Below are 25,550 nucleotides of genomic sequence, written 5' to 3'. Positions count from 1 at the left end.
GATACAACCAACATTATGGTCTAGGAAGAGTTGCACTTTTTCTAAAACATGTAATTTCAAACACTGAACAAAAGTAAAAATACAAAAAACCCTTCTTATATAATTCTTGGTAATTAAGAACAGTAATTTCAACTAATTACTTGTCTAGAGATTCCATAAATGATCATTTTTTGGATTCTTCAGTTTCAAGACAGAACACTAATGAGACGTGACTTTAAGAGCAGCCCCCCATCTTTCCACTGGGGAGAGGGGGGAAATGGCCTGTGCTCAGCAATGCTGAAAGCTGATCATCACAGAATTCAAGCATTTCAGAGCCACCTGCCACTTCCAAAAAACTTGGCTTTAATTACAATTTCTCTGTTTGATGATTATTCAGGAGAGAATGGCCACAGGAGGACTTGGAAGAGCTCAAAATCTGGACAACCCAAAGAAAATCATATATTGAGGGTGAATAAAATAATGGCAAGGAAAATACAAGCCCTGTCTCATAGCTATGACCTGTGCAAACACAAACTGTTTTTGAGAGGTAGGACATCTAGATTAGATATTAGGAGGAAATTCTTCAGTGAGACACTGAAACAAGTTGCCCAGGGAAGCTATGGAGGTCGCATCCCTGGAAGTGCTTGAATGGGGATCTAGTGGGTCCCTGCCCCTGCAGGGGGGCTGGAATTAGATGAACATCAAGGTCCTTTCCAACCCAAACCATTCCATGATTCTATGTAATTCCATGTATTTCATCTCCTTGAAAGCATAATTCACCTGAACACATTATTATGACCACATTAGCTTTAGAACTTTACAGCAGGAAGAAGAAAGGTGTACGAAAGGCACACTTCAAACCAACAACAGGAAGTTTGATCATCACTTGTGAAGTGTCTTCAACACGAACCATCAGACAGCAGGATTTATCACATTCATTTATTAGACAAGATTCCTTTTCATTCTAGAGGGAGTCTTGCCTGAGTGAGAGACAGAAAGATTTGGTCCAAACTTTTATGTCACATTTCATGCACAAATGCACTCTTACACAGTCCCTTAATTTTGAGGATGTCCTACAGGTCACAAGCACATCTTGGGAAATTCCAGTTTCTCTAGGCCTCAGAAAATGCATTTTCCATACATATGTAACACTTAAGCCAAACCAAAACCATTCAATCAAAGAACCACCCTCCCCAATATTTCCAAGAAACAGAAAACCCCCACCTGATTCACCTGAATGATACTCCATGGGAACATCTTTCAAGATTTTCATGGAGCAGTAGGCAACTACATGACATCTATACCACTGGAAAATCACTTTATTATTTCTTTCTGATTCCTATACCTTTATGTCAAACCCAGTCTCCTGAACAGCAACATCCCTAGTGGGGAGGTTGAAAAATCCCTGATCTATAGCTTAAAATAAGTAAGGAAAATGCTTACACATTATTTTGGACCTGCAGCAAAGAAAGGGTAGAAGCTCAGCTCCCAGCTTTATCCTAGACTCAGTCAACTGTTTTCTTTCAGAAATCAGCTTTTTTTTTTTTTTTCACTTAATTTATTCTCTATGCTGTTTACATTAAAAAAACCCGAATTGTGTTAATTTTTAAATTCTGTCCTTAATCTTTTCTCTCTGTTGGATCCCTTTATTAAGAAATCCATACCAATTGCTACTTTAGCCAAAAATTACAGCAAAGGTCATATTTAATAAAGAATAACAAGTTTATTCCTTTGCTTTATCCTTTATGAAAACCACCCTTACCACCAACACCACCACAATTTCTATTGCTAACAAGCCAATTTGAGGAAACCACAAAACCAAACACTTCTACCTATTTTCTCAATTTAATGATCCCACTAGCATCAAGTTCTTGCTTTGAGCTAAGGGTTTAGACACAAGCCAAGACGTCTTTTAATTCCACAAAACGTTGAAAACCTTTCTTTACTTTTGTGGAACTGGAGTCGAATGCCTATGACCATATTCCTTACATCTCTATTGGATGAAGATGGTTACAAAGGCTCTGATTCCAGGCACAGGAAACTGCACGCTGTGATGCAAAGCTCCAAGGGCCAGGTTTTGCTACTCACTGCCTGAATTAACTTGGATAAGTCATTAAAACTTCTCCAGACTAAATTCCACCATCCGCTGACAGCTCTGCCAATCCACTAACTCCTGCAGATTTAGGAAAAAAACAAGCATAACCCAGCCTTTTCTTTATAATCCTTTTCTACCACCAGGCAGTGGTTTCACTGAGCTGCCAACATTTTTTGAGGGCTAATAAGGAAGTTCAGCCCACAGAGAGGGCACTCTTCTCTACGGGCACAGCTGGGCTGCTTTCTGAATTGCATTGCTTCTGACTTCAGTGCAAACTAATGCTCTGGAGCACCTCAGAGGAGGGTTCACACTTCCACTGTCAGAATTTTGAGCACATAAACACTGTTGCATTAAAAACACTTGCAGTAGCATCCTCACCCAGCTTTGGCAGTAGCCATAGGACTATAACTAATACAGACAAACTGAACAAGCAAATAAAACAACAGAAAGATTGCATACTAGGAAGAAATACTTTCCTGTAAGGGTGGTAAGACACTGGCACGGGTTGCCCAGGGAAGCTGGGGAGGCCTCATCCCTGGAAGTGTTGAAGGACAGGTCAGAGAGGGCTTTGAGCAACCTAGCCTAGTGGGAGGTGTCCCTGCCAATGGCAGGGGTGTGGGAACTAGATGATCATCAAGATCCCTTCCAAGCCAAACTATTCTGTGATTCTATGATTCTATGAAGATAAGAATGGAGGAAAAAACATTACAGATTCTATGGATCTGATTCCTGCAGTGTACTTGAAGGCTCCACAATACAGCAAACCTGCCTGATAATTCAGTTGTCACAGAGCTTGTTTGGTTAATACAGAATCCAGCCAAATATTCTTGATCCCTCAGAAATCTCCACTAGAGATGAATTCCCATATCCCCTTATCAGTCTTCACCTTCACCCAGTGGGTGTTACCGCTCTGTACTAAGACCTCTTAGTTACCCACAGCTGAGAGGTTCTGCTACTTATTTTTGCCAGTCAGTAACTCTGAGGAAGTGGCTCCTTCCTTCTCCCATCCTCCCCTCCTGCTGCACCCAAGAAATAACAAGGAAAAAGAGAAATCATGTATGAAACCTTCCAAGAAGAGGCAAAGCAATCCTTGTGAAAGCTTAGGGCTATTTCTTGAAAGCATAAACATAGAGAGATGGATGTGTCTAGAGGATGCTAATGAGAATGAGATCTCTTGACAATTACTGTCAGTATCCAAACGATGACATACATTTTTTAAAAAAAGAAAGAAAAAAAAAGTAGATTATGTGGTTTGCTGTCTCTACACAGCAGCAGTCCTTCCCTCCATGGCCAATTTAGCCCACTGGACTCAGGGGTGACCCAGCACATCATCTTCACTGACAAGGTGTCATCTGTATTGTAGAGTGCAGCTTGAGGGCAGAGATTAAGCCACTGCAGTCACTGCCTGCTTGTGGTTGCTGCCAGAGCATCCTCTCTCTCAATTTGTGCCAATTTTCCTTCTAATAACCTAACTATCATTCCATCATTTCAGCAAGCTGACAGGGCCACTCTTTGAGGAGCTAGAGATTGTTTTAATATCACTGCTGCTTAACCAGAAGCACTGGAAAAACCCAGTAGAAGCCTTATCTGTCCCTCCCATTCCTATTTGTAATTGCAGCGAGACTGCTAGAAGCAAACTGACCACTAAGGAGAGAGGCAGACTGCAAAAAAAAAAAAAAGAAAAAGTCTTGGTCAAAAGGGACTCTTAAATTCATCACTGTTAAGAGCTTTGGCATTAATCCTCATTCATTTCCATTAATGAACAAGGTGTCAAGCCAGGTGCTGAAAAACAGCTGTTAATGGGTTTACATGAGACCTGGTTTTCAAATCTGTTTTTAAAGCTGCCCAGAACCCTGCTAACTGTTCCATTTTGGTTAATTCACATCTCAACCTTCACTCTATTTCTGCGGGTTTACCATTTTGCCATTGATTTCCCTTTTTCACATTCTATGGTATAAGACATCTCAAGAAGAACACTGACCTCCCTCTAAGAGCCGATATAACAAGAACATGAAAATGAACAGCTTCCAAGTATAAAGACTACTAAATCCACCCCGGCACAGAAGCATTTACAGGCATCAGGGTTTTACAGTAATAAAATAAAAACATCCAAGCTGCGGAGTTGCTGCCAGGGTATCACACGAGCTGACAAAAGGGAAGACACTGGTTTGAAGGACTCCAACTGCTGTCAAGAGAGACACACAAGCATCACCTTACCATACTCAAAAGATCGTAATTGCTGGTTTATGAGCAAATTTTATCTGGAAGGACCCAAAAGGGCTTTATAAACTCATTGTTTAGAGAGGAATGACTTCATCGTAAGGTGACAGACGGCAGCTGTTTAATGACATGGAGCATTATCACACAACAATTTCAGCCAGGAAGAGTAGAACAATACCATCCCCAATTGAAAACTGCAGGGGGTTGCGATTTATCGACACAGAATGTAATTACCTAAATTGGATTTTGGCCAGCAAAATCAGGGCCAGAACCTCTGACAAACAAAAACAAACAAAAAAAAGAAGCTGTTCATATTTTTAAGCCATAAATCACCAGGTTTCTGTGTATTTGGGGGAAAAAGTCACCTCGAGATTTCTGACCCATCAGCATTTTCACTGTGCTGTTGCTCAAAAACAGCTCAAAGGAAAGATGATCCTCAAAAAAAATCTTTACTTGTTCATGCTATAGCATCTTGTACAGTTTTCAGCAGAAATGTTAAACACTAATAATACTAATAATTGATATAAGTGATATATATCCATAACAGCAGTTGCTAAACTGACATAACACCCAAAGCAGCACATGGCAGGACATTCAGCCCTATGCACACAGTAATGTCCACAAAATAATTTTCTCCAGGCTTCCCTGCACCCATCAACAAGGCTGACAACTGAGTAGCTGTAAGACTTGCAAAGCTGACATTCTGCTACACATGAAGGCCAACTGCAGCTGTGAGAGGGGATTCAGAAACTGAGCTGATAAAATGTTCTCCCTTACTCCATTTTACAGACCCATAAAGCCTTTAACAAAGAGCTGATCAATTCTGCATCCATCCAGCAGAGAGCAACCGCACTTGCACTCACGCACACGTATTAACTACATGAATAATCCTGATTGCTTTTAATACCTGACACCCAATGCTCAGGTTTTATTCTTCTCAGTAGCTAATCATACTCAAGTGCTCACATAAGTACTAAATGGTGAAGGCAGAGATTTTTTTTCTTGTGTTGCTTCCATGTTGGCAATAATTGCAAAAATATGTTTCTTAAGACAGCGGAGTCCTTTTCACTGCCCTGATAATTTAAACTTCACCGTAATTTTTCTGGTGAAATTAGTGTTTAGCTGTTGCTCAGCTTTTCTAAGTCCCTCTGTACACTAGATCACACAACCTGTGGCAAACCATTGTTACTATAGCAGATCCTTGTTTCTGAATAACCCCAAAGGTAGCACATGTGATCACTTCAATGCCTTAAATGCAAACTTTAGGTAAGTTAAGGGGGTAGCATCCTCTCATCAAGGAAAAAAAAAACCCACGTGAAATTCTGGGAAAAAATATTCCTACGTTGAAAAATGTTTGCATAGGGAATAAATTTGGTCTGGGAGAAGAAGGAGCAGAGCAAAGTCATCTTTCAAAGCAGGTAGGTCAGACTGCATCAGACTAAGACCAACATGAACTGAGAAAAACACTGAATGAAATACATACCAGAGAAACATCAGAAGTTAGAGGTATAGATGCAGATTCCTCATTAGTATTGCAAGAAGAAATCAAAGATACAAAAGAAAATCATAATAATATCTATGTTAAAATGCAATTACCTCTTCTGCTTGTGGTGCACAGTGGCTTCATGACTACCTAGAGTTAGCCCTCAGAGTTCTGCTCAACACAGGGAATGAGAGACAGACTGTCCCCACCTGGCTGCAACTTCCCTCATGCTCATTGCTAAACCTGCACCTCCAGAGGCTGGTGGCTCTTCAGGTGCTCAGCCCTGGTGCTGCTACCCCACCTCCTCTACAGATCAGTTTGATTTAGGACTGAGGTTTCAAACAAAGCCCTGGATACTCCCTGTAAATGTGTACAAAACTACAAATTATGTTATTTTAATATTCTGCTTTTAGTAATGTTTCCTAGAGTCAATCAACTGTAACTCAGCAAAGGTTTGTATGTCTGCTACATTAAACTTTCAAAAAAAAACCCCCTTTACAATCAAATATATCTTTAAAAAAACCTAACGATGTGCAATGTGTCTCAGACAGTCTCAACTCCTACTGCATGGACCTATTTTGTTATCCAACAAATTATTTCTTAGAACACTCAGTAGTGTTTCATGTTGTGTACTTGCTGTATACAGACACAAGTGAAGTAGCTCATACAATTTAAAATGTATGTAAACACAAGAATGAATAAGTGCAGAAGTGAAGGCAGAGAGAAAGAGGTTTGTTTTTTTCAAGGTCCTTTATTTTGGAACTCAAAGATCATTGCTAGTCTATCCAACAGTGGAAGTAAATAATTAAACACATCATTTGTACAGGTGTGAATTGGGTAGCATCTTTTTGTTTATGCTTGTAAAAAAACCAGCCCACTTTCAGAATCTCTCAGGTTTTACCTACACCAGCCTATAGATTTTACTCAACTGAAACCAGAAGCTCACCAGCCAGTGACAGACACCTGCCCTTCAACACATGAAGAAAACCAGCCCCACCCCAACCCTTAATCTGAGTTTGCCTCCCCTCTTGTTCAAGTATGGATGAAGGTCACAGATTTCCAGAGAAACACTAAAAGAATGACTAAAATAAATGCATCAAGATCTAAACTAAGAGGATATGTATTAATGCCTTGCCTTGTTCTTTCATGCTCTCCTGTAGGCTTTGGGAACTAATTAGTTCAAGGCTGGATGAGATCTGCCAAGCAATAATGTTCTGCAACATGAAACTCAGCTTATGCAAGCACCCAATGAGTGATTTTTGTTTCTGCACATTTCTGTGCATTAAAGCCTCAAGCACAATTCCATCTGTCTCCATCAGGTGTAATGTGGGTGCATTTCTAACTCTACACTGCAGGAGAAAGGTATCACAAGAGGTAAGATGTGTCTGATAAACATGTGAGTCATTAATTTTATATATCTGTTTTCTGTTGGCCAACTCCAACATATGGGTATCCACACAACTGGTTTTGTCCTGGAGAGCTTAGCATCAACAAAAGCTTCTAATTTGTAACTTTTTTGTCTCTAAACTAATCTCTGTTATGGCAGGAAAAGAACCCTGGCTGATCACAACTACAATGCTCACAAGCAATGACTTCAACTTTTTATTCCACTCTTGTGCTCCCCACCAACCTTTTCCTTTTCAGTTTCTTTGGAGAAGATTCTGTCTTTTTGCATAAATATCTATGTGACACCTGCAAGGTGCTCAAACTGCAATGGGGTTCCCTGTGCATTTCTGTAAACTGGACAATAACATGAATGAGTGCTCATGCACTTGCACAATTATATTACAGTTTTGAAGCACTGAATTATGTAATTTTTCACATGAAGTTGAATCTGAAGTAGCTGACTCAGTATTAGTGGTGGGGATTATTAATGCCTTGCTTTGCTTATTACACATATATGCAATGAAGCATACTTCTTTCTGTGCGGCAGGAAACATTTATTGTTTAAAAAAAAAAAAAGAAAGAAAAAAAGAGCATTTGATTACAACCAAATGTTTATATATTTGTGACATGTCAACAACTGAATTAGAATAGTACCTGTCATTTAAAATTCAGGACACGTAGGACCATCTGTTTTCTTGTCAACAACCTCAGTCTCTCTCTACATTCCCAACACACTTACTGATCCAAATTTACAAAGTTGTAACTCAGTTCCCTTCTTCCTTTGTCCAAAAAAACCAAACTTCAAAGGCAGTAATGAAGGCTTGATTTTTTTTTTTTACTTGATAATCAGTGACATGACTGAGCTAACTTTTATGTCCAGGCTGCCAGTTTTCTGCAAGGTCTTATGAGGTTTGCAAGGACCTTCCTAGTTTATAGCAAACTGTGTCCTAGGGTTGGGGGGGTGGAGGGCATGGAAAAGATGTCCTCCAGACACTTGTTTTGAAACAGCCATTTCTGTGTGCTCAAGTCAACCAGTTATTGCAAGAAGTAATTTACAGAACAATGTATTTCAAGACTGGTGCCCATGTGTGCATCTGTATGCTTGTACCTACTCCCAGTTGAGCTCCACAAAGCTCCCTGAGCTTTTTTGGGCTTCACAGGGCCCAAAAGCATGTGTCCAAAGAGAGGGAGGCCAATGGCTCGTGCCTGACATGGCTGCTTTACCTAAAGTGCTTCCTTAAAAAGGGAATGGAAGATCACAGCACTGCTTATATTAAGGGCACAGGCAATTTTGGTTAGCTGTGTTGATTTACGTGAGATCTCAAACAGACAATTAAAGCAAGCTGTGACATTCAATTTTCTCACTTAAAATGAAATATCCTATCAAATTCACCCATGCTCCCTCCTTTTACAAATCTGAATATTAGAAAAGATTATTGTCCGAAGTGTGATGAAACTGTAATTTTAACAAGTCGAGTATTGTTACAGCAAAATCCCCCTCAGCTGATTTTATTTTTTAAACCATTTCTTCATTTTTTTGACACCACATCTGGCATAAAGAATACAGATGATCATTTGTTTATATATCTGTCTAAATGCCTTTTCCAAACACAGCCAGATGGAGCCTTTCAAAATCAAATTAATTTCAGATTAATTCACTCTGGACCCACTCCAGTTTCATGACTCTATGCTTTGAGGCACCATCTAAATTGATTTAGAGTCACAAACTTACAGAGCTCAAGTCCTTAGGTATAAAAAAAAAAAAAAAAAAAAAAAAAAATCCTTCTTGCATACTGAAAGAGTCAGCAAATCAAAAGAGTCTGTGATTGCAAGTTTTTGGCTGCTTCAAAAAAAAACCCACCCCAAAACAGCCTATGAATGCAACAGTCTATATACTGCCAAAATCATATATAAAAACCCTTCATATTCCATCCCAGAAAAATCACTCTAGAACTATAAACAAATGTAGCCTGCAAACACTGTGGGCTTGCACACTGTCAGTCCTCTATGGATGCCTTTATTATCTCACTTGTTTCAATTGCAATTTGGGTTTCCATGGAGATGTAACAGTCAACTCTGGGAAATTATAAGATAAATGTCAGGCAGTGATAACGGTGTTAATGAAGCTTCTTTGACAAGCAGAACTATGCTTCAAATAATAGGCCTATTTCTATTAGCATATGTATAACGTGTCCAGAAAAAGAAAGAAAGAAAGAAAAAAATCCCAACAAGAAGGAAAGACAATATTACAAAATTAAAATTAAATTGTGCATATAGAAGATACGAGACACACAATAAAATGCTGGATCTGCGGGAAACGAATTCCTAACAGAAGAGATGTGGGTTTGAAATCTAATTGCCCGATTCCTCTTGAAATTTTTGCACTCAGCTCCAGCGCTGAAAAAGCGCTTTGCTGACACGCGCAGACACACTTTGCATGGTGTGACTCTTGCTGCCTTACAACACGAGGCTGGAAGGATTTGCTACATAAGGCACTTTAAAACATGTTTTTTTATAATGTGCAAATACAGCTGCAGTGAGCTGGGAGGAAGATGCAGACCTCAGTGGAAACACTAATAGCTTCTACACCAACACAGCCCCTACCACGAGAGCTCTCTGGTATCCCATGTGCTCAGATGAGAGTGTTGGGTCCAACATGTCTTGGTACAGGGCAACTAGGCTGGTGAAGGGACTCGAGCTCAGACCCTATAAGGACAGGCTGAGGGAGCTGGGGCTGTTCAGCCTAGAGAAGAGGAGGCTCAGGGGAGACCTCATCACTCTCTATAACTCCCTGAAAGGAGGTTGGAGCCAGATGGGGGTTGGTCTCTTTTCCCAGGCAACTCTCAGCAAGACAAGAGGGCACGGTCTCAAGGGGAGAGGGGAGGGGAGGGGAGTTGTGCCAGGGGAGGTTTAGGTTGGATATTAGAAAGAATTTCTTTACCGAGAGGGTGATCAGACATTGGAATGGGCTGCCCAGGGAAGTAGTGGATTCTCCGTGTCTGGAGATATTTAAAAAGAGACTGGATGTGGCACTCAGTGCCATGGTCTGGTAACTGCAACAGTAGTGGATCAAGGGTTGGACTTGATGATCTCTGAGGTCTCTTCCAACCCAGCCAATTCCATGATTCTATGATGGCTTCAGTGTGATACCACTGGGGTGACAACCATCAGCACTTCAGACAACAGCATGGTGTGATCTTGACCTGCTTCAGCGCTAACCAAACTGGCAGAAATCACAGAGAAACTGCCAGTCATCTGTGAGGGACTGCAGCCAACTTTTTGCTTTCCACACATGGGAAGGTTTTGGTAAGCTGGAGGTCAAAGAGGTGACAAAGCTGGTTTCATTTGGGCAGGGTGAACTTCCATCAGCAGCCAGAGGAAGGGGAAGGACTTCGGTTCTTCCAGCACTTGAAGGTCATTTGGTAATCCATCAGAAACCAGAAGGGGTAGGGCAGGAGTGGGGCAATTCTACTGGAGAGGACTACAGGGCGATTTTTGCAGGCAGAGAAAATGTGCTAAGATGTTCAGTGCCTATTCATTAGGTGATATTGCTTCTGGCTGGAGAACCAAGAGGTCTAGAAGTTGTTCCCACCTCTTCTCACCCCATTATTTGGCTTGGGAATTTCAGTCCTTTGTCTGCCTTTGTAACTCTTTCAAGTAAAGTCAATCCTCCTGCATAGTGACTTTGCAAACATGGTTCTTTTTTTAACTGAGTGTTGGGGACACGAAAGATAAAAAAATAAAGCTGAAAATCAGGATCAGAATTGGTTTAGTAGTAGGGGAGAGTGAAACCTCAAGCACACAATCAAGCAAAGAACATCTTTATCCCTCTCTAATCTAAGTATCTCATTAGATTGCTGCTTAAATGTCAATACTTAGAAAGTGATTTTTCCCGATGACTTTCAACATACTTACAACTCTTCTAATGCTTTTGGGGGGAGAGGGGAAACCCCCAAAACCCAGCATTACTGTTATTTGTTTCTATGTTACAGAACAAGTGCTCCTACCAGCTTCCTGGAAGACAGAAAAACGAGTTAAGCTGGAGCCTGGCTTCAACTCCAGGTGGACAACCTTTCATGCTATAGCCAGGGTCAAACAGGCAGAGCCAGGTCCCACCACATGCACCACTACCAACACTTGCAACCAAAATCTGTACACTACAGAAGAAAAACACCCTGCAATGCCAGAACTCTGAGCAATTTTTAATGAAAAACCACTACATGTACTAGATGGAAAGCACTGCCCTGCGAGCATGGTGAAACAGAACATGTTGTCTCCATCTCATACTTGTTGAAGCCCCTAAATCCCATTACAATTGTGTGTTCTAAGTTCTTCAAAGAATGATCAATTTTCCTTTGTATTTTGGGTTACCAACAGATGTAATTTTACATCTGAGAAGAGAGCAGTTATAGAAAAGGCTAAGTAGCACCAACATAGAAGTAGTCCACAAAAAATCTGAGTCTTCAAAGGAAATTCGATATTTTGTTTTTCAAGTTTTACCCTATTGTTGCAAATCAGTTACTCTGCTCCATTGTTACACCGTTCTTTTGAGCCTCACAAGAAAATAAATAACTACAGATAATTAGGAAAGCAGTAACTCCCCCTTGAAAGACATCATTCAAAGAAACAAAAAAAACCTCAGAAAATTTGATTTAAATTTTCCTTATACCATGAAAAATCCTCCCCCAAAATACAGCCTAACACACCAACTTCCCAAATTATATGGCAGTCATTTTTTGGGACTTTTCTGACTTCAAACATAGACCTCCATCTTCCAATTGCAAGTTTCCAGGGTAGTCTGCAGAGAAATTGGTAAAACAGCAGGGAAAACTGCCATTCAGAACTTGTTTGCCAAAGAAAGAGGAAAATACATCTGGAAAACTTGCTGAAAGCCATGTTTATAAGGTTTAAAAAACGTATATTTTAGGACAAAAGCTTATCCTAGTGGTTTATTATTTGCTCTGTGATTTTCTTCACAAGCTAAAATATATCTAGGTCTTGAGGACTTACTGGCACTTTTCCAGAAAAATTGGAAAGAAGATGGGAAAAAAACAGGAATACCATTAGCATCCCTTTGACCACCCCATGTTGTATAAAGCCTCTTAACTGCAACAGAAAAGGTAGTTAAACACTTGTGGATGTATTTTTAAGCTCCTTGTAATATACTCGACCTGTGGAAACTTGGCCAGCTCAGGTTTGGCTCCCTGTCAGCAGCCGTTGAAACAAATTGTGATTCATAGAAATCTGTCATCACACCACAGGGTTAATTTCTTTCCTTCTTTTTTCTCTTTCCTTTTTCCCTCTGGAAGTGGAAAACTCTTATTTGCGATGACAAGTCTTTGGAAAGCTGGAGGATTAGTAACACCATGTGGTTCCCTAAGAGCTCTAGCCCTCTTCTAACTGTTTTTCCATATAACCCCTCTCTGCATGGACATCAGCACCTTTGCTCAACAGATGGAATGAGGGGAAAAAAACCTGTCCCAGGGCAGGTGGAAGAACCTGGATGCTGCTGATGGCAGAATATAGACTTGAAACTCACAGGTCTCAAGTGCTTGATACAGGAAACAGAGGGGAATCCAAGCATCCAATATGGGATTTTAATACTATGAACATTTATTCTAACGATCTGAAAGATGAACCTGCTGGGGCTGTGACTGTAAGAAAGAAATATGGATTAAAACCAGGAAGCCTGAATTTTCATTCTGACTTCTGCCACTGGAGAACTGGGGACTTGTACTGATTTTGGTTAACACAGGGAAGGATACCTGTACCTTGTAACCATGCAACCACTCACGATAGACTGTGACCATCTGGAAAGCAGGTCAGCTATAAACACCAAATGTGGAGCTTTACTTGAGCAATTTTAAATTTATTGGGAGAAATATTACAGATTATTTTAAGGCACATCACTCTTCTTTCTATAGCCACCCTTCAGAGAAAAAAATCTGACAGAAGAACAGGGAAGTGTTTCTAATGGCAAAGAGCAGAGGACCACACAAAAACGAAATCTGTTTCTCAGAGCCACTCTGTCATAAGCTTTTTTCCTTTTTACTGTGTTTATCTCCTCACCTTTGAATTGCTACATTGTTCCCATCCCAATGAAATGCTCTGAAACACTCAGAGGAAAGCACTATATAAACTGTCATGCTATTAAAGACAAAAAAACCCCAACTTTTAATGATACACTTTTTCTTTTCATGCATATCTGATTTTTTAAGCAGTATTTGAAAATTATGCAATACAGAAGAAAAGTACTTTCTAAAGCCCCTATTACTATTTGCATTTCAGGAGCATCTCTGAGGTCCCAAACAATGCTAGCTGCTTTTTAAGTAGCAGACTTAATTTTATTAGTAAGCCCAGATGTTTTCTTAGTCTTTTCATGTTAGGAAACACGACACACTCTCAAGAGTATTTTAATAGATGGTTACGAAAAAACAAGGGGGAAAAGGGGACACAGAACATCTAAGTTCACTTAGCCTACAAAGTCAGGAATTTTTTATCTACTGCTTTCTATTGGTCATCTTCATTAATGATGCCAAGATCTGGAATGCTTCTTTACTTCTCTGTGCTTCTTTCTGTGACTGGAGTTAATGTCAACAGAGATGATTGAAATAATTAATGCTTTACTGAGAAGGGTCAGAGAATCTGTGGGTTAACATGAAGAGACTGCTGGACAGAACCTGAACATATTCCCTGAAGTTTCAGGTGGAAGGGAATGCTAATCTGATGCCCTGGCTCACATCTTTTATTACTCCATATTTTCCAGGCATTTATCCTCTAAATCTTCTGCTATCCTTTCTTATTTAATGTGATGGTGCATTCTGAGACAGAGCTGCATTCAGCTGGGGTGCTAATTAAAACTACTCTGAAATACTAGCAGCTATATAGCATTTGACTAAAATACTTGAGATATGAAAATCTGTACTAGCTTTTCCATAAAATAAATTCTTATTTAATAAATTCTAATTACCCAGGGCATTTTTATGAACAAAAGGGATTAGCAATTATAATGTATATGATACACTTGTATATCTAACAAGAGAAAAATCAAGCCTGACAGTGTACTTTTGGTTATTTCACAACACACAGACAGACCACATGGAAAAGGAAACAGATTATGAGCAGCTTTCCCTTAGTGTGGAGCTGTAAGAAGCTCAGAGTCATCAGCAGCAGCACACTTACAACTGCAGTGTACGAGTCCCTGACAGTTAGATCAAAACTATACATCCTCAAGGAGCCATTTAGCCTAAATCACAGCTTGTGATTTCTCAACTTACATGGTCAATGGGTCTGCATTTCTTAAAAATGGGAATATCAGCAGAGGTATCATTGCAACTTTAGGAGAACTGTTTCACTAGCTCTGTTCCACGAGAGCTGCTGAAATGTACACAAAGCTTTACAAATGACCTCATTTTTACCAGGAAAGGACATCTCAGCTATGTTCTATATTTTCCTGAACAGAAAGGAAAGCCCCAAAGCCAAACTGTCATATCTAATCATTGTGTCGCTTGAGAGTGTTTAGAACAAACAACTTTTTTCTTCTTTTTTTTTTTTTTTTTTTTTTTTTAAATAAAAAGCTGTAGAGCAATTGTAGCTTTTGTGAGAGCTGCATTTTCTGTCTCAGCAGCCAGACACTAGAACAGCAGTTTTGCCCAGTTTGATGAATGAGCCTTATAAGGATAAATTTTCACCTCATTAATGATCTAAGCTGATTATTCCCTCCCCCCACTTTTCCTTTTAGGTCATGGATGAAATGTGACCCACTTTCCTTGAATGGTTTTTTTACTATCTATTTTTCCCATTAGAGTAGAAAGCCAGTTGCCAAGGACACATTACAAAGCAACCATGCAGCCACTAAATATCTGCCCCCCAAACACACCCACACTTGTCTTCTCCAGTGCCTTTACAACACTTTTCCCCCCCTCTCAGCACCTACTCTGAACAGGACCCTGCTTCACATTCAGGAAAGCCAACAACAGAACCGCTTATAAGGACAAGCTTAGCACGAGAATAGGATTTTCTAATGACTCCAGAGACTCCTGGGGCCCTTCATATTTAAAAAAATATAAAGGCAGCAGCCTTGGTTTTTAATTACTCCTAATTCTAAATCTCATGGCCTTAAACACAATAGCTCTTTCAACTTGGAAAAAAAGTGACACTAATCAGTAACAGAGTCCCCTGCGCAACCCATGAGTCCTCTGATGGCATTGCAATGTTTGCACTGTTATGATTTTTCAAGGTTGACCAATGAGTCAGCAAAGCCAAGATGACATAAAAGCATTAAATCATGCAACTGAAGTGGCTTTTTCACAAACAGGACTGGATGGATTGCAATTAGCAGGGGGAATCAGTACAAGGCAAATATTGTAAGAGCAGAGAGAGACAAATAGGGAATTAAGGGAGATGGTGTTCATTTTGGAACAACCCAGTCCCAGATGTTAAGGTATTTGTGGTTTAATACAGCCCCTCTCACCAGCCAGGTAAGGGATGTAGTTAAAAACCATTAAAGGTTCAGTTGCTGAGGCTCAACAGAAACAAAATGAAGACTTAATTCATCTGCCCTACTTCCCTCTCACTAGCCTACTGGTATTCCTACTTGGTCCAAAGTCCTTTGAAAGGGAAGACTGGTGTTGTTCCACAATCCTCTCTACAAAAATTCTTCTCCTTGGCATTTGTAAAAGAAAAGAGGTCATTCCAAATGTTTCACTGAAAAATTAAACATGAATATGTAACACTGCAGCTATGTGGACCATCAGTGCTGACCATCTCAGCTTTCTGTCATTTATCACACTTCCTGGTATTACCGAACATCCTGGTGTTGCTTTCTATAACCAATACCTAAGCTCCTTTAGCATGATTAAATGTTTCATGTATATGGATTCACATTTAAATTACAAGATTGAGGATTAGGTCACAACTCATGTTTCTACCTTATAACACACACTCTTTTTCCACAGCACATCTACACCAGGCTTTCTCCTAACTCTTGTACGGATGACAAAAATCATATCTGCAATGGGATTTTCCAGTTAGCAGGAGAACATCAGAGCTGAAATGCACCACTAACACTGTGGAAAGATTAAGAGTCTCCAGCATCCAAACAAAATGAACCATAAATACAATTACTGCTGAACTGTCAATGCACAAACTAAGCATGGGTTTCTAGCGGTGCTGAGCTAAGTAATAGCCTCCTAAAGAAAAAAAAAAAAAAAAAGAAAAATAGAAAAATGTTGTAAGTTGCCCACAGAAAGAATATTCTGACATATGGCCAAGGTTTCTAGGCACCCTGAAGAGAGTCCATTGGAAACTCCTTAGATGGGCACTGAAAGAATAGATGAGGTTCCTAGAGGGAATTCAAGGGAAAAGGCATCATTTGCTTATCTGAAATAGGCAAACAAACCTGGTTTTCTGGACATTCAAATAACTTTCTACAAGCTTGACCACATTTTCTTCTTTATGCTATTCCCTACCCTTCTACTTGTGTTTATATTCACAGCTTTTTTCCAACCACTTCTCTTTTCAGTTATTCTTAACACACCTTTTATTTACAACTATCTCATTTCCTCTTCACTAAACTGATTCCACCAAAAATACACCAAATATATAAAAATAAGGGCCAGTCATGCTCACTGTCCCTCACTACTGCTTTATTCCTGGACAGCGTTCTAATAGCAGACTAAATGACAGCAACTTCAAAGTGACTGAACATCAGCTTCTGGCATCAGGTGTTATAATTTTTGAGCCATGTCTGGATTCCCAACAGCTCTCTTTCAGTCTAAATAACTGTTCCTCAAAAAATAAATGTACTGTACACTGTTGATCTCTTTTCCTCTTTACTGTTTTTGCCAAATTGCTTCCAAGCACCTGTGATATTCTCTAGCTACCACTGCCTGTTGCTCCTTTTCTTAACTTCTTTACAAGAAACACACAAGTCAGATGCAGGAAAAGGTCATCTTATCTTTCAGCCCTTTCAGGAGCCAAGGCAGAGCTGTCCTCTGGGGTGGACTGGTTATCTGCTCACTTGATGAATTCTGAAAGACACTCTACTTCCATTTCCCCCAGTCTCCAACAGTGGCTGAGCTCCCACCAGAGCTCCTGTGCAAACCCAAAGTACAGCTGGGCATCAATTTTCCCACTTTCTTATTTTCTGGAAAAAGAGATGGCAGGCAGCAGCAATTTACTGTTTAGTGCCTCACATGATCATTCCAGTGGTCTATACAAGCAGTGACTTTTCCAAAGGCAGACATGGGGAGCCAGGTTACAGTGCAGTGAAGAATACTCATTACTGTAAATTAAAACCTTAAACATATCACCAACAGTGAAACAATCTCTGTTTCAATTACGTGGTTACCTAGCACATCAAGTCTATTCTTGCTTTGGCCAGAAATACTGAAGCTGTAATTGATCTACTCTGTAATCATGTTGTTTATTTCAAATTAAAGATAATATAAAAGGCATAACTGTACATGTATATATTAACAGTACCACTGCAGACATCCAAAAGGAACTCGATTTTATCTCTGCTGTTTTGCATTTCAGCCTCATTTCTTCCCTTTTACCATGGTAAATACAATATTTGCTTTCAGAGTTCTGACTCTCCAGGGATTATAAAGGAAAAGTACTTAACACAGAGATTATCTTTCTGGTGTTGCACTGTATAAATGAAAATTGTTACATTAATGGCACTATACAGTCATATTCAAACACCATTAAGTATCTCTCCAGAAAAGAGAAGGAAAGGGAGTGCTGAACTCCAGCATAATTCTGCTTGGACTTGCAAGTACATTTATGATTCTCCCTCCCTCACCATGCAAAGGATTCTCGGAAAGGCATTTCCAGCCTTTCTTTTTCTTTCAGTAGCACTTCATAGCCTGTGTTAAAAGCCACAAGAAATACTAATACCAGGCAAGTGAGGAAGCACAGACACATACAACAGCCAATTCTCAGAGGCTGCAAGGTCTATAGAATTGGTACAAAACCTTCCACTGAAATTCTGCCCAAGTGTAAATTTACATCATCAGCCCAAATCAGGATGCAATTTCACACCTACAGACCCTCATCCGTAGTGTGAGTGTGTCTCCTTTGGGTTCAAAAGCATCCAACAAACTGCTTTCACAGAAACCACAGAAAGCTAGGGGTTGGAAAGGGACCTCAAAAGATCAGGGAGTCCAACCCCTCCAAGCAGAGCAGAGTCACCTACAGGAGGTCACCTAGGAAGACATCCAGGCAGGTTTTCTTGATCTGTTTTCAAACAGACCAAGACTCCAAACTTCATTCTATTACACATTCTTCTTCCATCATGGGTTTTTAGGACTTCTTTTTAGCTGCTTTAAATCAGTAAAGGTCAGATATATATCTGCTAATGAGTACTGGTAATTAAGGTTTCAAACCACAAAGCAGCAATGCAACTTTCATGTTGCTGATATCTTCCTTAATTTGTGTATGTTTTCAGAGTAATTTCTGACAGTCCTGTTTGATGTAATTCCATTAAGTTCTTCAAGGCTAAAGTTACTGAGGAGATCTCAAAATATCACTAAGCATAGTTTTTTCATGTCAGATTTTTGTGTATTTTATTCTTTGAAAACCTGTGCAATCATTCTGTAAATTAGATTTTTCACTTATCACAAAAATCTAGAAATGCATATCCTTAGGCTGTAACTTCCAGAATTTTGTATTTTGGGAATGGAGAACATAAAAGCTTAATAATAAAAATAATAATAATAAAATTATTTGAGTGTTTAAAAATGCTGCAGCAAAAACATTTAACTTTGCTGAAGAAGCTTAATTAGAAAGCTTGGGAAAACTTATTGGAAAATGTAATCATAGCTTAGTTACTTTTGGGAAACATTTTGGGAAAACTCAGCGTATCTCACTTTCCCTCCTGTAAACTGGAGATATCCGTTTGGCTTTGTCAAGCAGTTTTAAAGGGAAAGCAAGAAAATTGGGAGTCATACAGACACATAAAATTTAAAGGACTGCAACAAGAACCTTTCCCATAGATTTCAACGAGTCATTCCTAGGAACCAGACAGGCCTCTATGAACAGGTCTGTTCAAACATAATTTCATTTGTATGTGTCTGCACGGTGCAGAAAATAAAGAAGAAAGGCAAAAAAAGCCTCAGCGTGATCCTGAAATTAATTTTCATGATAGAAGCAATTGAGTCCATCTTCTAAGGTACTTATAATTACATTACACTGTTACTTGGAAGAAAAACGGCCAGCTATATTCTAAGAAAGTATAAACCCCATCAGCCCCATCACAAATCACTACGTTTAATGTATTCTTCCTTTTATTAACACCCACAAGGTGCCCATTAGAAGCACCTTCATTGCTAACCTAAATCACTTCTAATTATTAGACCAGCAAAAACACGATGGAAATGTTATTTCATGTCTTCAAATGAAAGGCTCTTTGCCATCCAAAAGACATGTCAGCACTGGGTGATTTAGTCCATGACTGTTTACTGCCTTCAACTTTCATTAGTGTTAAAAGCACCAAGATCGTTTCCCTGACTGCTGCGATTTCCTAGGAGAGAAAAACCACCCAGCTACTCAAGTCTCCCCTGCCTGCAGTGGGCTGGAGAAGCAAAAGATCCTGGGCTGGGAAGAAGGTCCTGGGGTGGGAGGCAGCATGCAGTCACCCACACCTTTGCTCTTTCAGGCTGGGTTATCACAACACTGGCTTAGTAGGGCTGGGAGGAGGAAAGGGGAAGGACCACTTGGATGTGGTTCCTCCTGTGGAGCTTGCAGAGCAGCCATGTCCTGCCCCTGCCGCCTCACCCATCTCCTGAGTCAGGTTTGGTTCAGACCCCAGGTTTTCCATTTCTCCCACAAATCCCACAGCAAAACAAGCAGTGAATTTAAATACATTATGTACCTGAACTGTTAATTTCACTCCCAGAAAGCTGTCTCATAAAGGTTTTTGTGCTCTTCTAAAGAATCACTGAAATAAAGGCTTGATTTTTTTTTTTTTAGTAAAATATATACTATTCCCTGATTTTAGCTCTAAGCTTCTGACTCAGCTTTCAAGAAATATTTGGAGCATTTCACAGGAGTAAAACCTCCTAGCTGAATAAAAAACTATTTCCTAAAACAGCAGACAACACAAAGCTTATACATGTTTAAGCCCATTCAGACACATATTAATATTCCCTCCAACTAAAACCAAACAGCGAGTATGACAACAACATCTTACTAAGAACAGGGAATTAAAATAATTATTCTGGTGTTTCACTCTGAGAATTCTTGTGTGCAAGGGCATGACAAGCCCCTGAATATCCTGACCTTATCAGATCTGCTTCAGGCTAGGGTTTGGAGCAGATGAGCCCAGACATCCAAACTGACATTACCCTATGGTCTAGACCTCAGCACCCAGAGTAAAAATCTGCTGGAACTTGAGGAAAAAACATTTTAGGAAATGAAGTATATTTCCTTGGAGGAAATGTGTATTATTTTCTATAGGACTCAATACAATTTTTTCTTTGTAGTATATTTTATTCCCTGGGAGGTGGCATTATGCATAAATGAGGCCTGACTCTACCACCCAGAAAAGGTGACCCAGAGAACAGTCCCTCAAACCCCCAAAATACTTCAAATGTCTGACACTGAATTTCAACTCTATGACCACTGCTTATTTAATACATGCACAAAGCAATTTTACCAGTCCAGTGATCAGCGAGCCAATGATACCCATTCAATCAGGGAAGAAAGAGCTGGAATTTCTGGGGATGGTAATAATATTCTTAGACTTTGAATGAATCATAATCCTTCTGTTTCTCAAACTGTCTATCCATACCACAGATGTAACATCTACCTTCTGTTTAGAAGCTCCTTACTTGAATCATTACCATGATACAAAAAGATAAGAGAATCTATGGATTTCTTATACAGGAATTATACTGTGGTTTGGTATTTTATTAGAGGAAATGCAAAAATAATTTTGCTAAAAAGTTGTCTGTGACATTCAGCACTGTTTCTATTAACATGCACACACAACAATAAAAACTTATGGGCATTCTCAAGCAGTTGTTATATCATTTACGAGACAATGATAAAGCTGTAAACTATAATAATAACAACATCAAAATAGGAAAAAAGTGTATAAAGGAAACCAAATCCAATTATTTAAACTATGATGTGGCACTAAAAAAGAAGCAGTTTGCTATTAAAATGATGTAACTGATGTGCATGAAAATTCCTACATCAAAAAGCAAAACACCGAAGCCAAGAACATTGATCTGCCTCTCCTCAGTCTATGTGGAAATGAATGACTAAAAGTTTATATTTGAGCTGAAATATTATAAAACCAAATACATGAAAAAATACTGTAGTGATTCCTGCTCTCACTGCCCTGAAATTGGTGGGTCAGATAAAGAAGGAATCCAAATCTCCAAAGCCTCTCATTTTGAATGCTAACTAAAAACTTGACTTCCACAACCTCCTCACAGCTTTTGGTCACTTGTCAATATTTCACAAGACACAATAAATGATTTCTAGACTGCAACCATTCCTTGAAGCCAGCAAGAAACAACCTACGCAATTCAGTATCTCTCTTTCACCTCCATTTCTCCAGGGCTGGCCTTGAGCAGTAAAAAAAGAAGCAAGCTGACAGCAAATCAACTCTTCTGGAGCCTTTGCAGCACATGCACTTCATGGGCCAACCCAGCCTTTGGTCCAGAAACAGTACTGTAAGGGAATACATTCCCTGGCCTAATTTTCTATTTGAGCAGCTTGGGAGCCAGGAAAACCAATGTACTGTGTTCCTTCTACAAGCAAACAAAATGGACACCTATTATGTACATAGAAACGAAGAAGGGTTTTTAAAGTATGTTTTCCAAACATAATTTTGCAATCTGGTTCCCGTTAGAACAGTACACTCCAAAAGGGAAAGGATGTACCTCATTTTTCAAAAATGAAAGGCAGTGATAACAAATTTGGTTTTAATCTGTTGTATAAACTTTAGAAACCTTGTTAGGATGGCATCCAAATAAATATTTATCACTGTAGTAAACCTTCCCCTTAGTGTTGGTTAGACCTAAATCCAAGCCATACCTTAGAAATATCTAAACTGTAAACAGGCATCTCAGAAGTTCACTATGCACGGAACCAGCTCAAGCAAAACCCAATACAAGTATCTCCCACAGGAACCAAAAGCTGGTGCAATTCACTCTAAACATGCTTCTCTCTTGGCTTCTAAAGCACCACTTTGCTGTTCTCTTCTTGGTCCCTAGTTGCCTCTTTGCCAAATGTAACACATATTTATAAGAGGTTAAAAAAAGAAACGAAACGCCCACCAAACAACCCAACTGCTGTGTAAGGGGAAGGACAAACAGCAGAGTTAGATGTAGCAGCTTGCTTTTACTGTCTGTTTGCTCTTGGGAAAATGCAAGAGTGGCTTCTTAATATTAATTGAATAAAGAGCCGTGCAAATTGCAGCTGTTGCCCACGACTGGCTCTGGAAGAAGGGTGTTTTCTCAGCTCACTGTTTCATTTCTAGACTTCTAGAAACTCTGCACATATGTAGTCCTGCAAGTCGCACAATTTAATGCTGTAATCCATCTGTGAAACTCCAGCTTTTCTGACTCCAGTGGCACATCAACATTATGGAAACTGTAGCTAGGATAAGAAACATATTTAATGAGGCTCTTCTCCACCTGTTGTGGTTATATAGGGCAATAAAGGGACCAGGCTGCCAACACAACATAGGATGCAAACCCCATTTTTTTTTTAAATATGTTTAACCAAGCTGAAAGGCCATCAGACAAGTGTACTAGACACTAGTACTGCTTCCCCTGATTTTCTAATTGCTTGCTACAGGGTTACTTAAACTCATGCTACAAAAGTTAAATCATCACTGTAGGTGGCATTCCTGTACTACCTGCACCCTGGAGCAGTGATGTCCAACATAAAGGTTGACCTGGAAGGACAGGGAACAACACCACAGGTGAGGATCACTTATACCCTAACTCAGCTTGAATCTGGAAGAAGTGCTCACCACCGATTTCATGGAAAAAAGGAAAAAACAAAACAAAAACCAAAACCAGAAGAGTCCTTTTGGTTGTCTCATTCCGAGTCCTTGCATCACTGACCAGTTTTGACCTCAAAGGACGTGTGGAAGTATCAATAAGTGCAATTAGGGAGGTCCTTAAAAAGAATATTTAAATGACTAGGGTCTTTATCCTGTCACATTTTCTGGGTACTAGTACAATTTAATTTGATTTTAAGCTGTACTGTTTGATGAAATGTCCTGTTCTTCTGTTCAGTGAAGTCAAGACACAATAAATGGATTTTTAATGGACGAAAGTTCAACTCCTCTGGCAGCAGAGACACATGAGGAAAAGAGACACAATGTACAAATGATGCACTCTGGGCTGACTTTCGACCTCAACCATTTCATGACAGGTATAAAAATTAAATACTGATGGGGTTTTGATTGGGGTGGAGAGAGAAGAAAAAGGAGAGAGTTTTGAATGGCAGCAATACTAATAGCCACACAGCATACAAATAATAGAGAAATAGAGTTTGGGCCTGGGGTACAACAACAGGACAGCCAAAATTGAGCTAAAAACATTCTTGTGTTTATTTTTTTATCTTATTTTTTTCCCATATATGACTTACTATTTCTGTTCAACATCTGGCTCTCTACTGTGCTGTGTGTGGTTTAGCAAAATCCACTCGTTGATTTGGAGGAAAGGGGAAGGTGAGAAGAAATGTAGTGATGTTACTAATCTCCATATTATGTGGAGGAATCCTTAGTAGAATACATGCAAATAACAATATTCTTCAATGTATTTATTCAGCATGATGTGAGTTCACCATTAGAGACATGGTTCAAGGCAGTGTTTCCTCAGTCCACTTGGAGAAATGAGCTAGGAAACAAAAATAGCCCTGATGGTGCCCATATTTATCAGGACTTGACTGTGCCACATAATTAAATAATGATTCTTTAATTGATAATATGATGTGCTATATCTAAAGCTCTGAAAAGACCATTACAAATTATTTTGAAGCTCCAAAAATACTTCAAAAATCAATTAAATTATATTAAAATTGAATACCAATTAAAGACCAGAGCACCCATCCCTGTATGCAACACCTCAGCTAGCTCAGTGATCTCCAAAATCTCTGCTCATCTGCCAGACAGATTGTGGCTTTTAACATATAATGTCAATAGATTGCAACTGCTTACTTCTGCTCAGTGGCTCTGGGCTAGAAAATGCTATTTTCAGTGTTTTCCCAGGGAGGGGAAGAGAGCATCAGCCTTTAAAGGCATCTCCAAAGACATTTATATTTGAAACACTGTTGCTAGATCTGCCAGCAGAAGCCTTCACATGGCCTCACATGCTTATCAGGAGGCAGAATTTATCTCCCAGCTTCTCCTGGGAGGAGATACACTGCTTTTTCTGTCTTTGAACAGCATTTGTCAGATTAATTAATGAGCTTCCTAACACCTATTCCTCTGGCCTGCAACTGTTCCAGATGCCCTTGACCCCACTGCTTCTTTTGATTTCAGCAGTTATGGACTTTGGGGTTTGGGTTTTTCCAGCTCAGCAGCTCTACAAGTAGTCAGTGCCACTTCTGTCCCTCCAATACAGATAATTTGTTCTCAGCAGAGAAGACACAGGGCAAATCTACCCTCAGAAAAGCAGACCCAAGAGGCCACTGTTGCATCTTCCCCTCTTCCATGAGTACCAATGGCTTTTAAGGCACTTTTTCATCACAGCTCCTTGATGAGGGAGAAAATTTGCTATTGTCAGGGTGTTGCAGGTATCAGATCTGGAACAAACCAAGACTTTGTACAGCAAGCATTCACAGTGCAAGGACAGTACTGGGGACTCTTCATGCTGCTTTATTAAACACCAACTACGGAAGATCTTGTGGCTTCATGAGACCCCAAAGAGTACCCCTATGGTCCTCTAATTTCTATTTGTTTAGGGGACTGTTTTCACTATGATTTCAAGAGAAGAGTCATATAGAAACTTAAATCTTCTTTTCCCTACCAACAACTCCTTCAAATACGTATGACATTCAACTACAGTAAACCCACAAATATAATGCTCCCTCTTCAGATGCAGTCATTTGCATCCAATGTTTAATGGCTTCTAATGGAGCCATATCATTTAAATGTTAACTGAAAATTATCATTCTTAATTATCTGACACCTTTATAATTTTTCAGGTCACTTCTATTCTGAAATGTAATCCAGGTACCTTGATTTTATTTATAAACAACAAGGTGGAGAAAAAGCTATGCATAAGCTCAGCAATATTTTCATGAGGCTTGGTGCCTCCCCTTAGAGAAATTACTGAAGCTCTTTTAATGTTTACAACTAACTTCTTCACAGAAACAGCAACGTCTTTTCCCCTGCAGTCACAGCCAACAACAACC

The 25,550-nt window shown here is 39.6% G+C and overlaps 1 protein-coding gene across 2 annotated transcripts in view; it reads right to left on the bottom strand.

Moving 5' to 3' along the window:
* Window positions 1–25,550, bottom strand: part of CELF2 (CUGBP Elav-like family member 2) — a 548,689-nt gene that overhangs the window by 130,964 nt on the left and 392,175 nt on the right. The window lies entirely within an intron of this gene.

Source organism: Calypte anna, chromosome 1, assembly GCF_003957555.1.
Source record: "Calypte anna isolate BGI_N300 chromosome 1, bCalAnn1_v1.p, whole genome shotgun sequence".
NCBI classification, from domain to species: domain Eukaryota; kingdom Metazoa; phylum Chordata; class Aves; order Apodiformes; family Trochilidae; genus Calypte; species Calypte anna.
The sequence above is the reverse complement of the archived record's forward strand: the minus strand, read 5'-3'. Positions and strand labels throughout refer to the sequence as shown.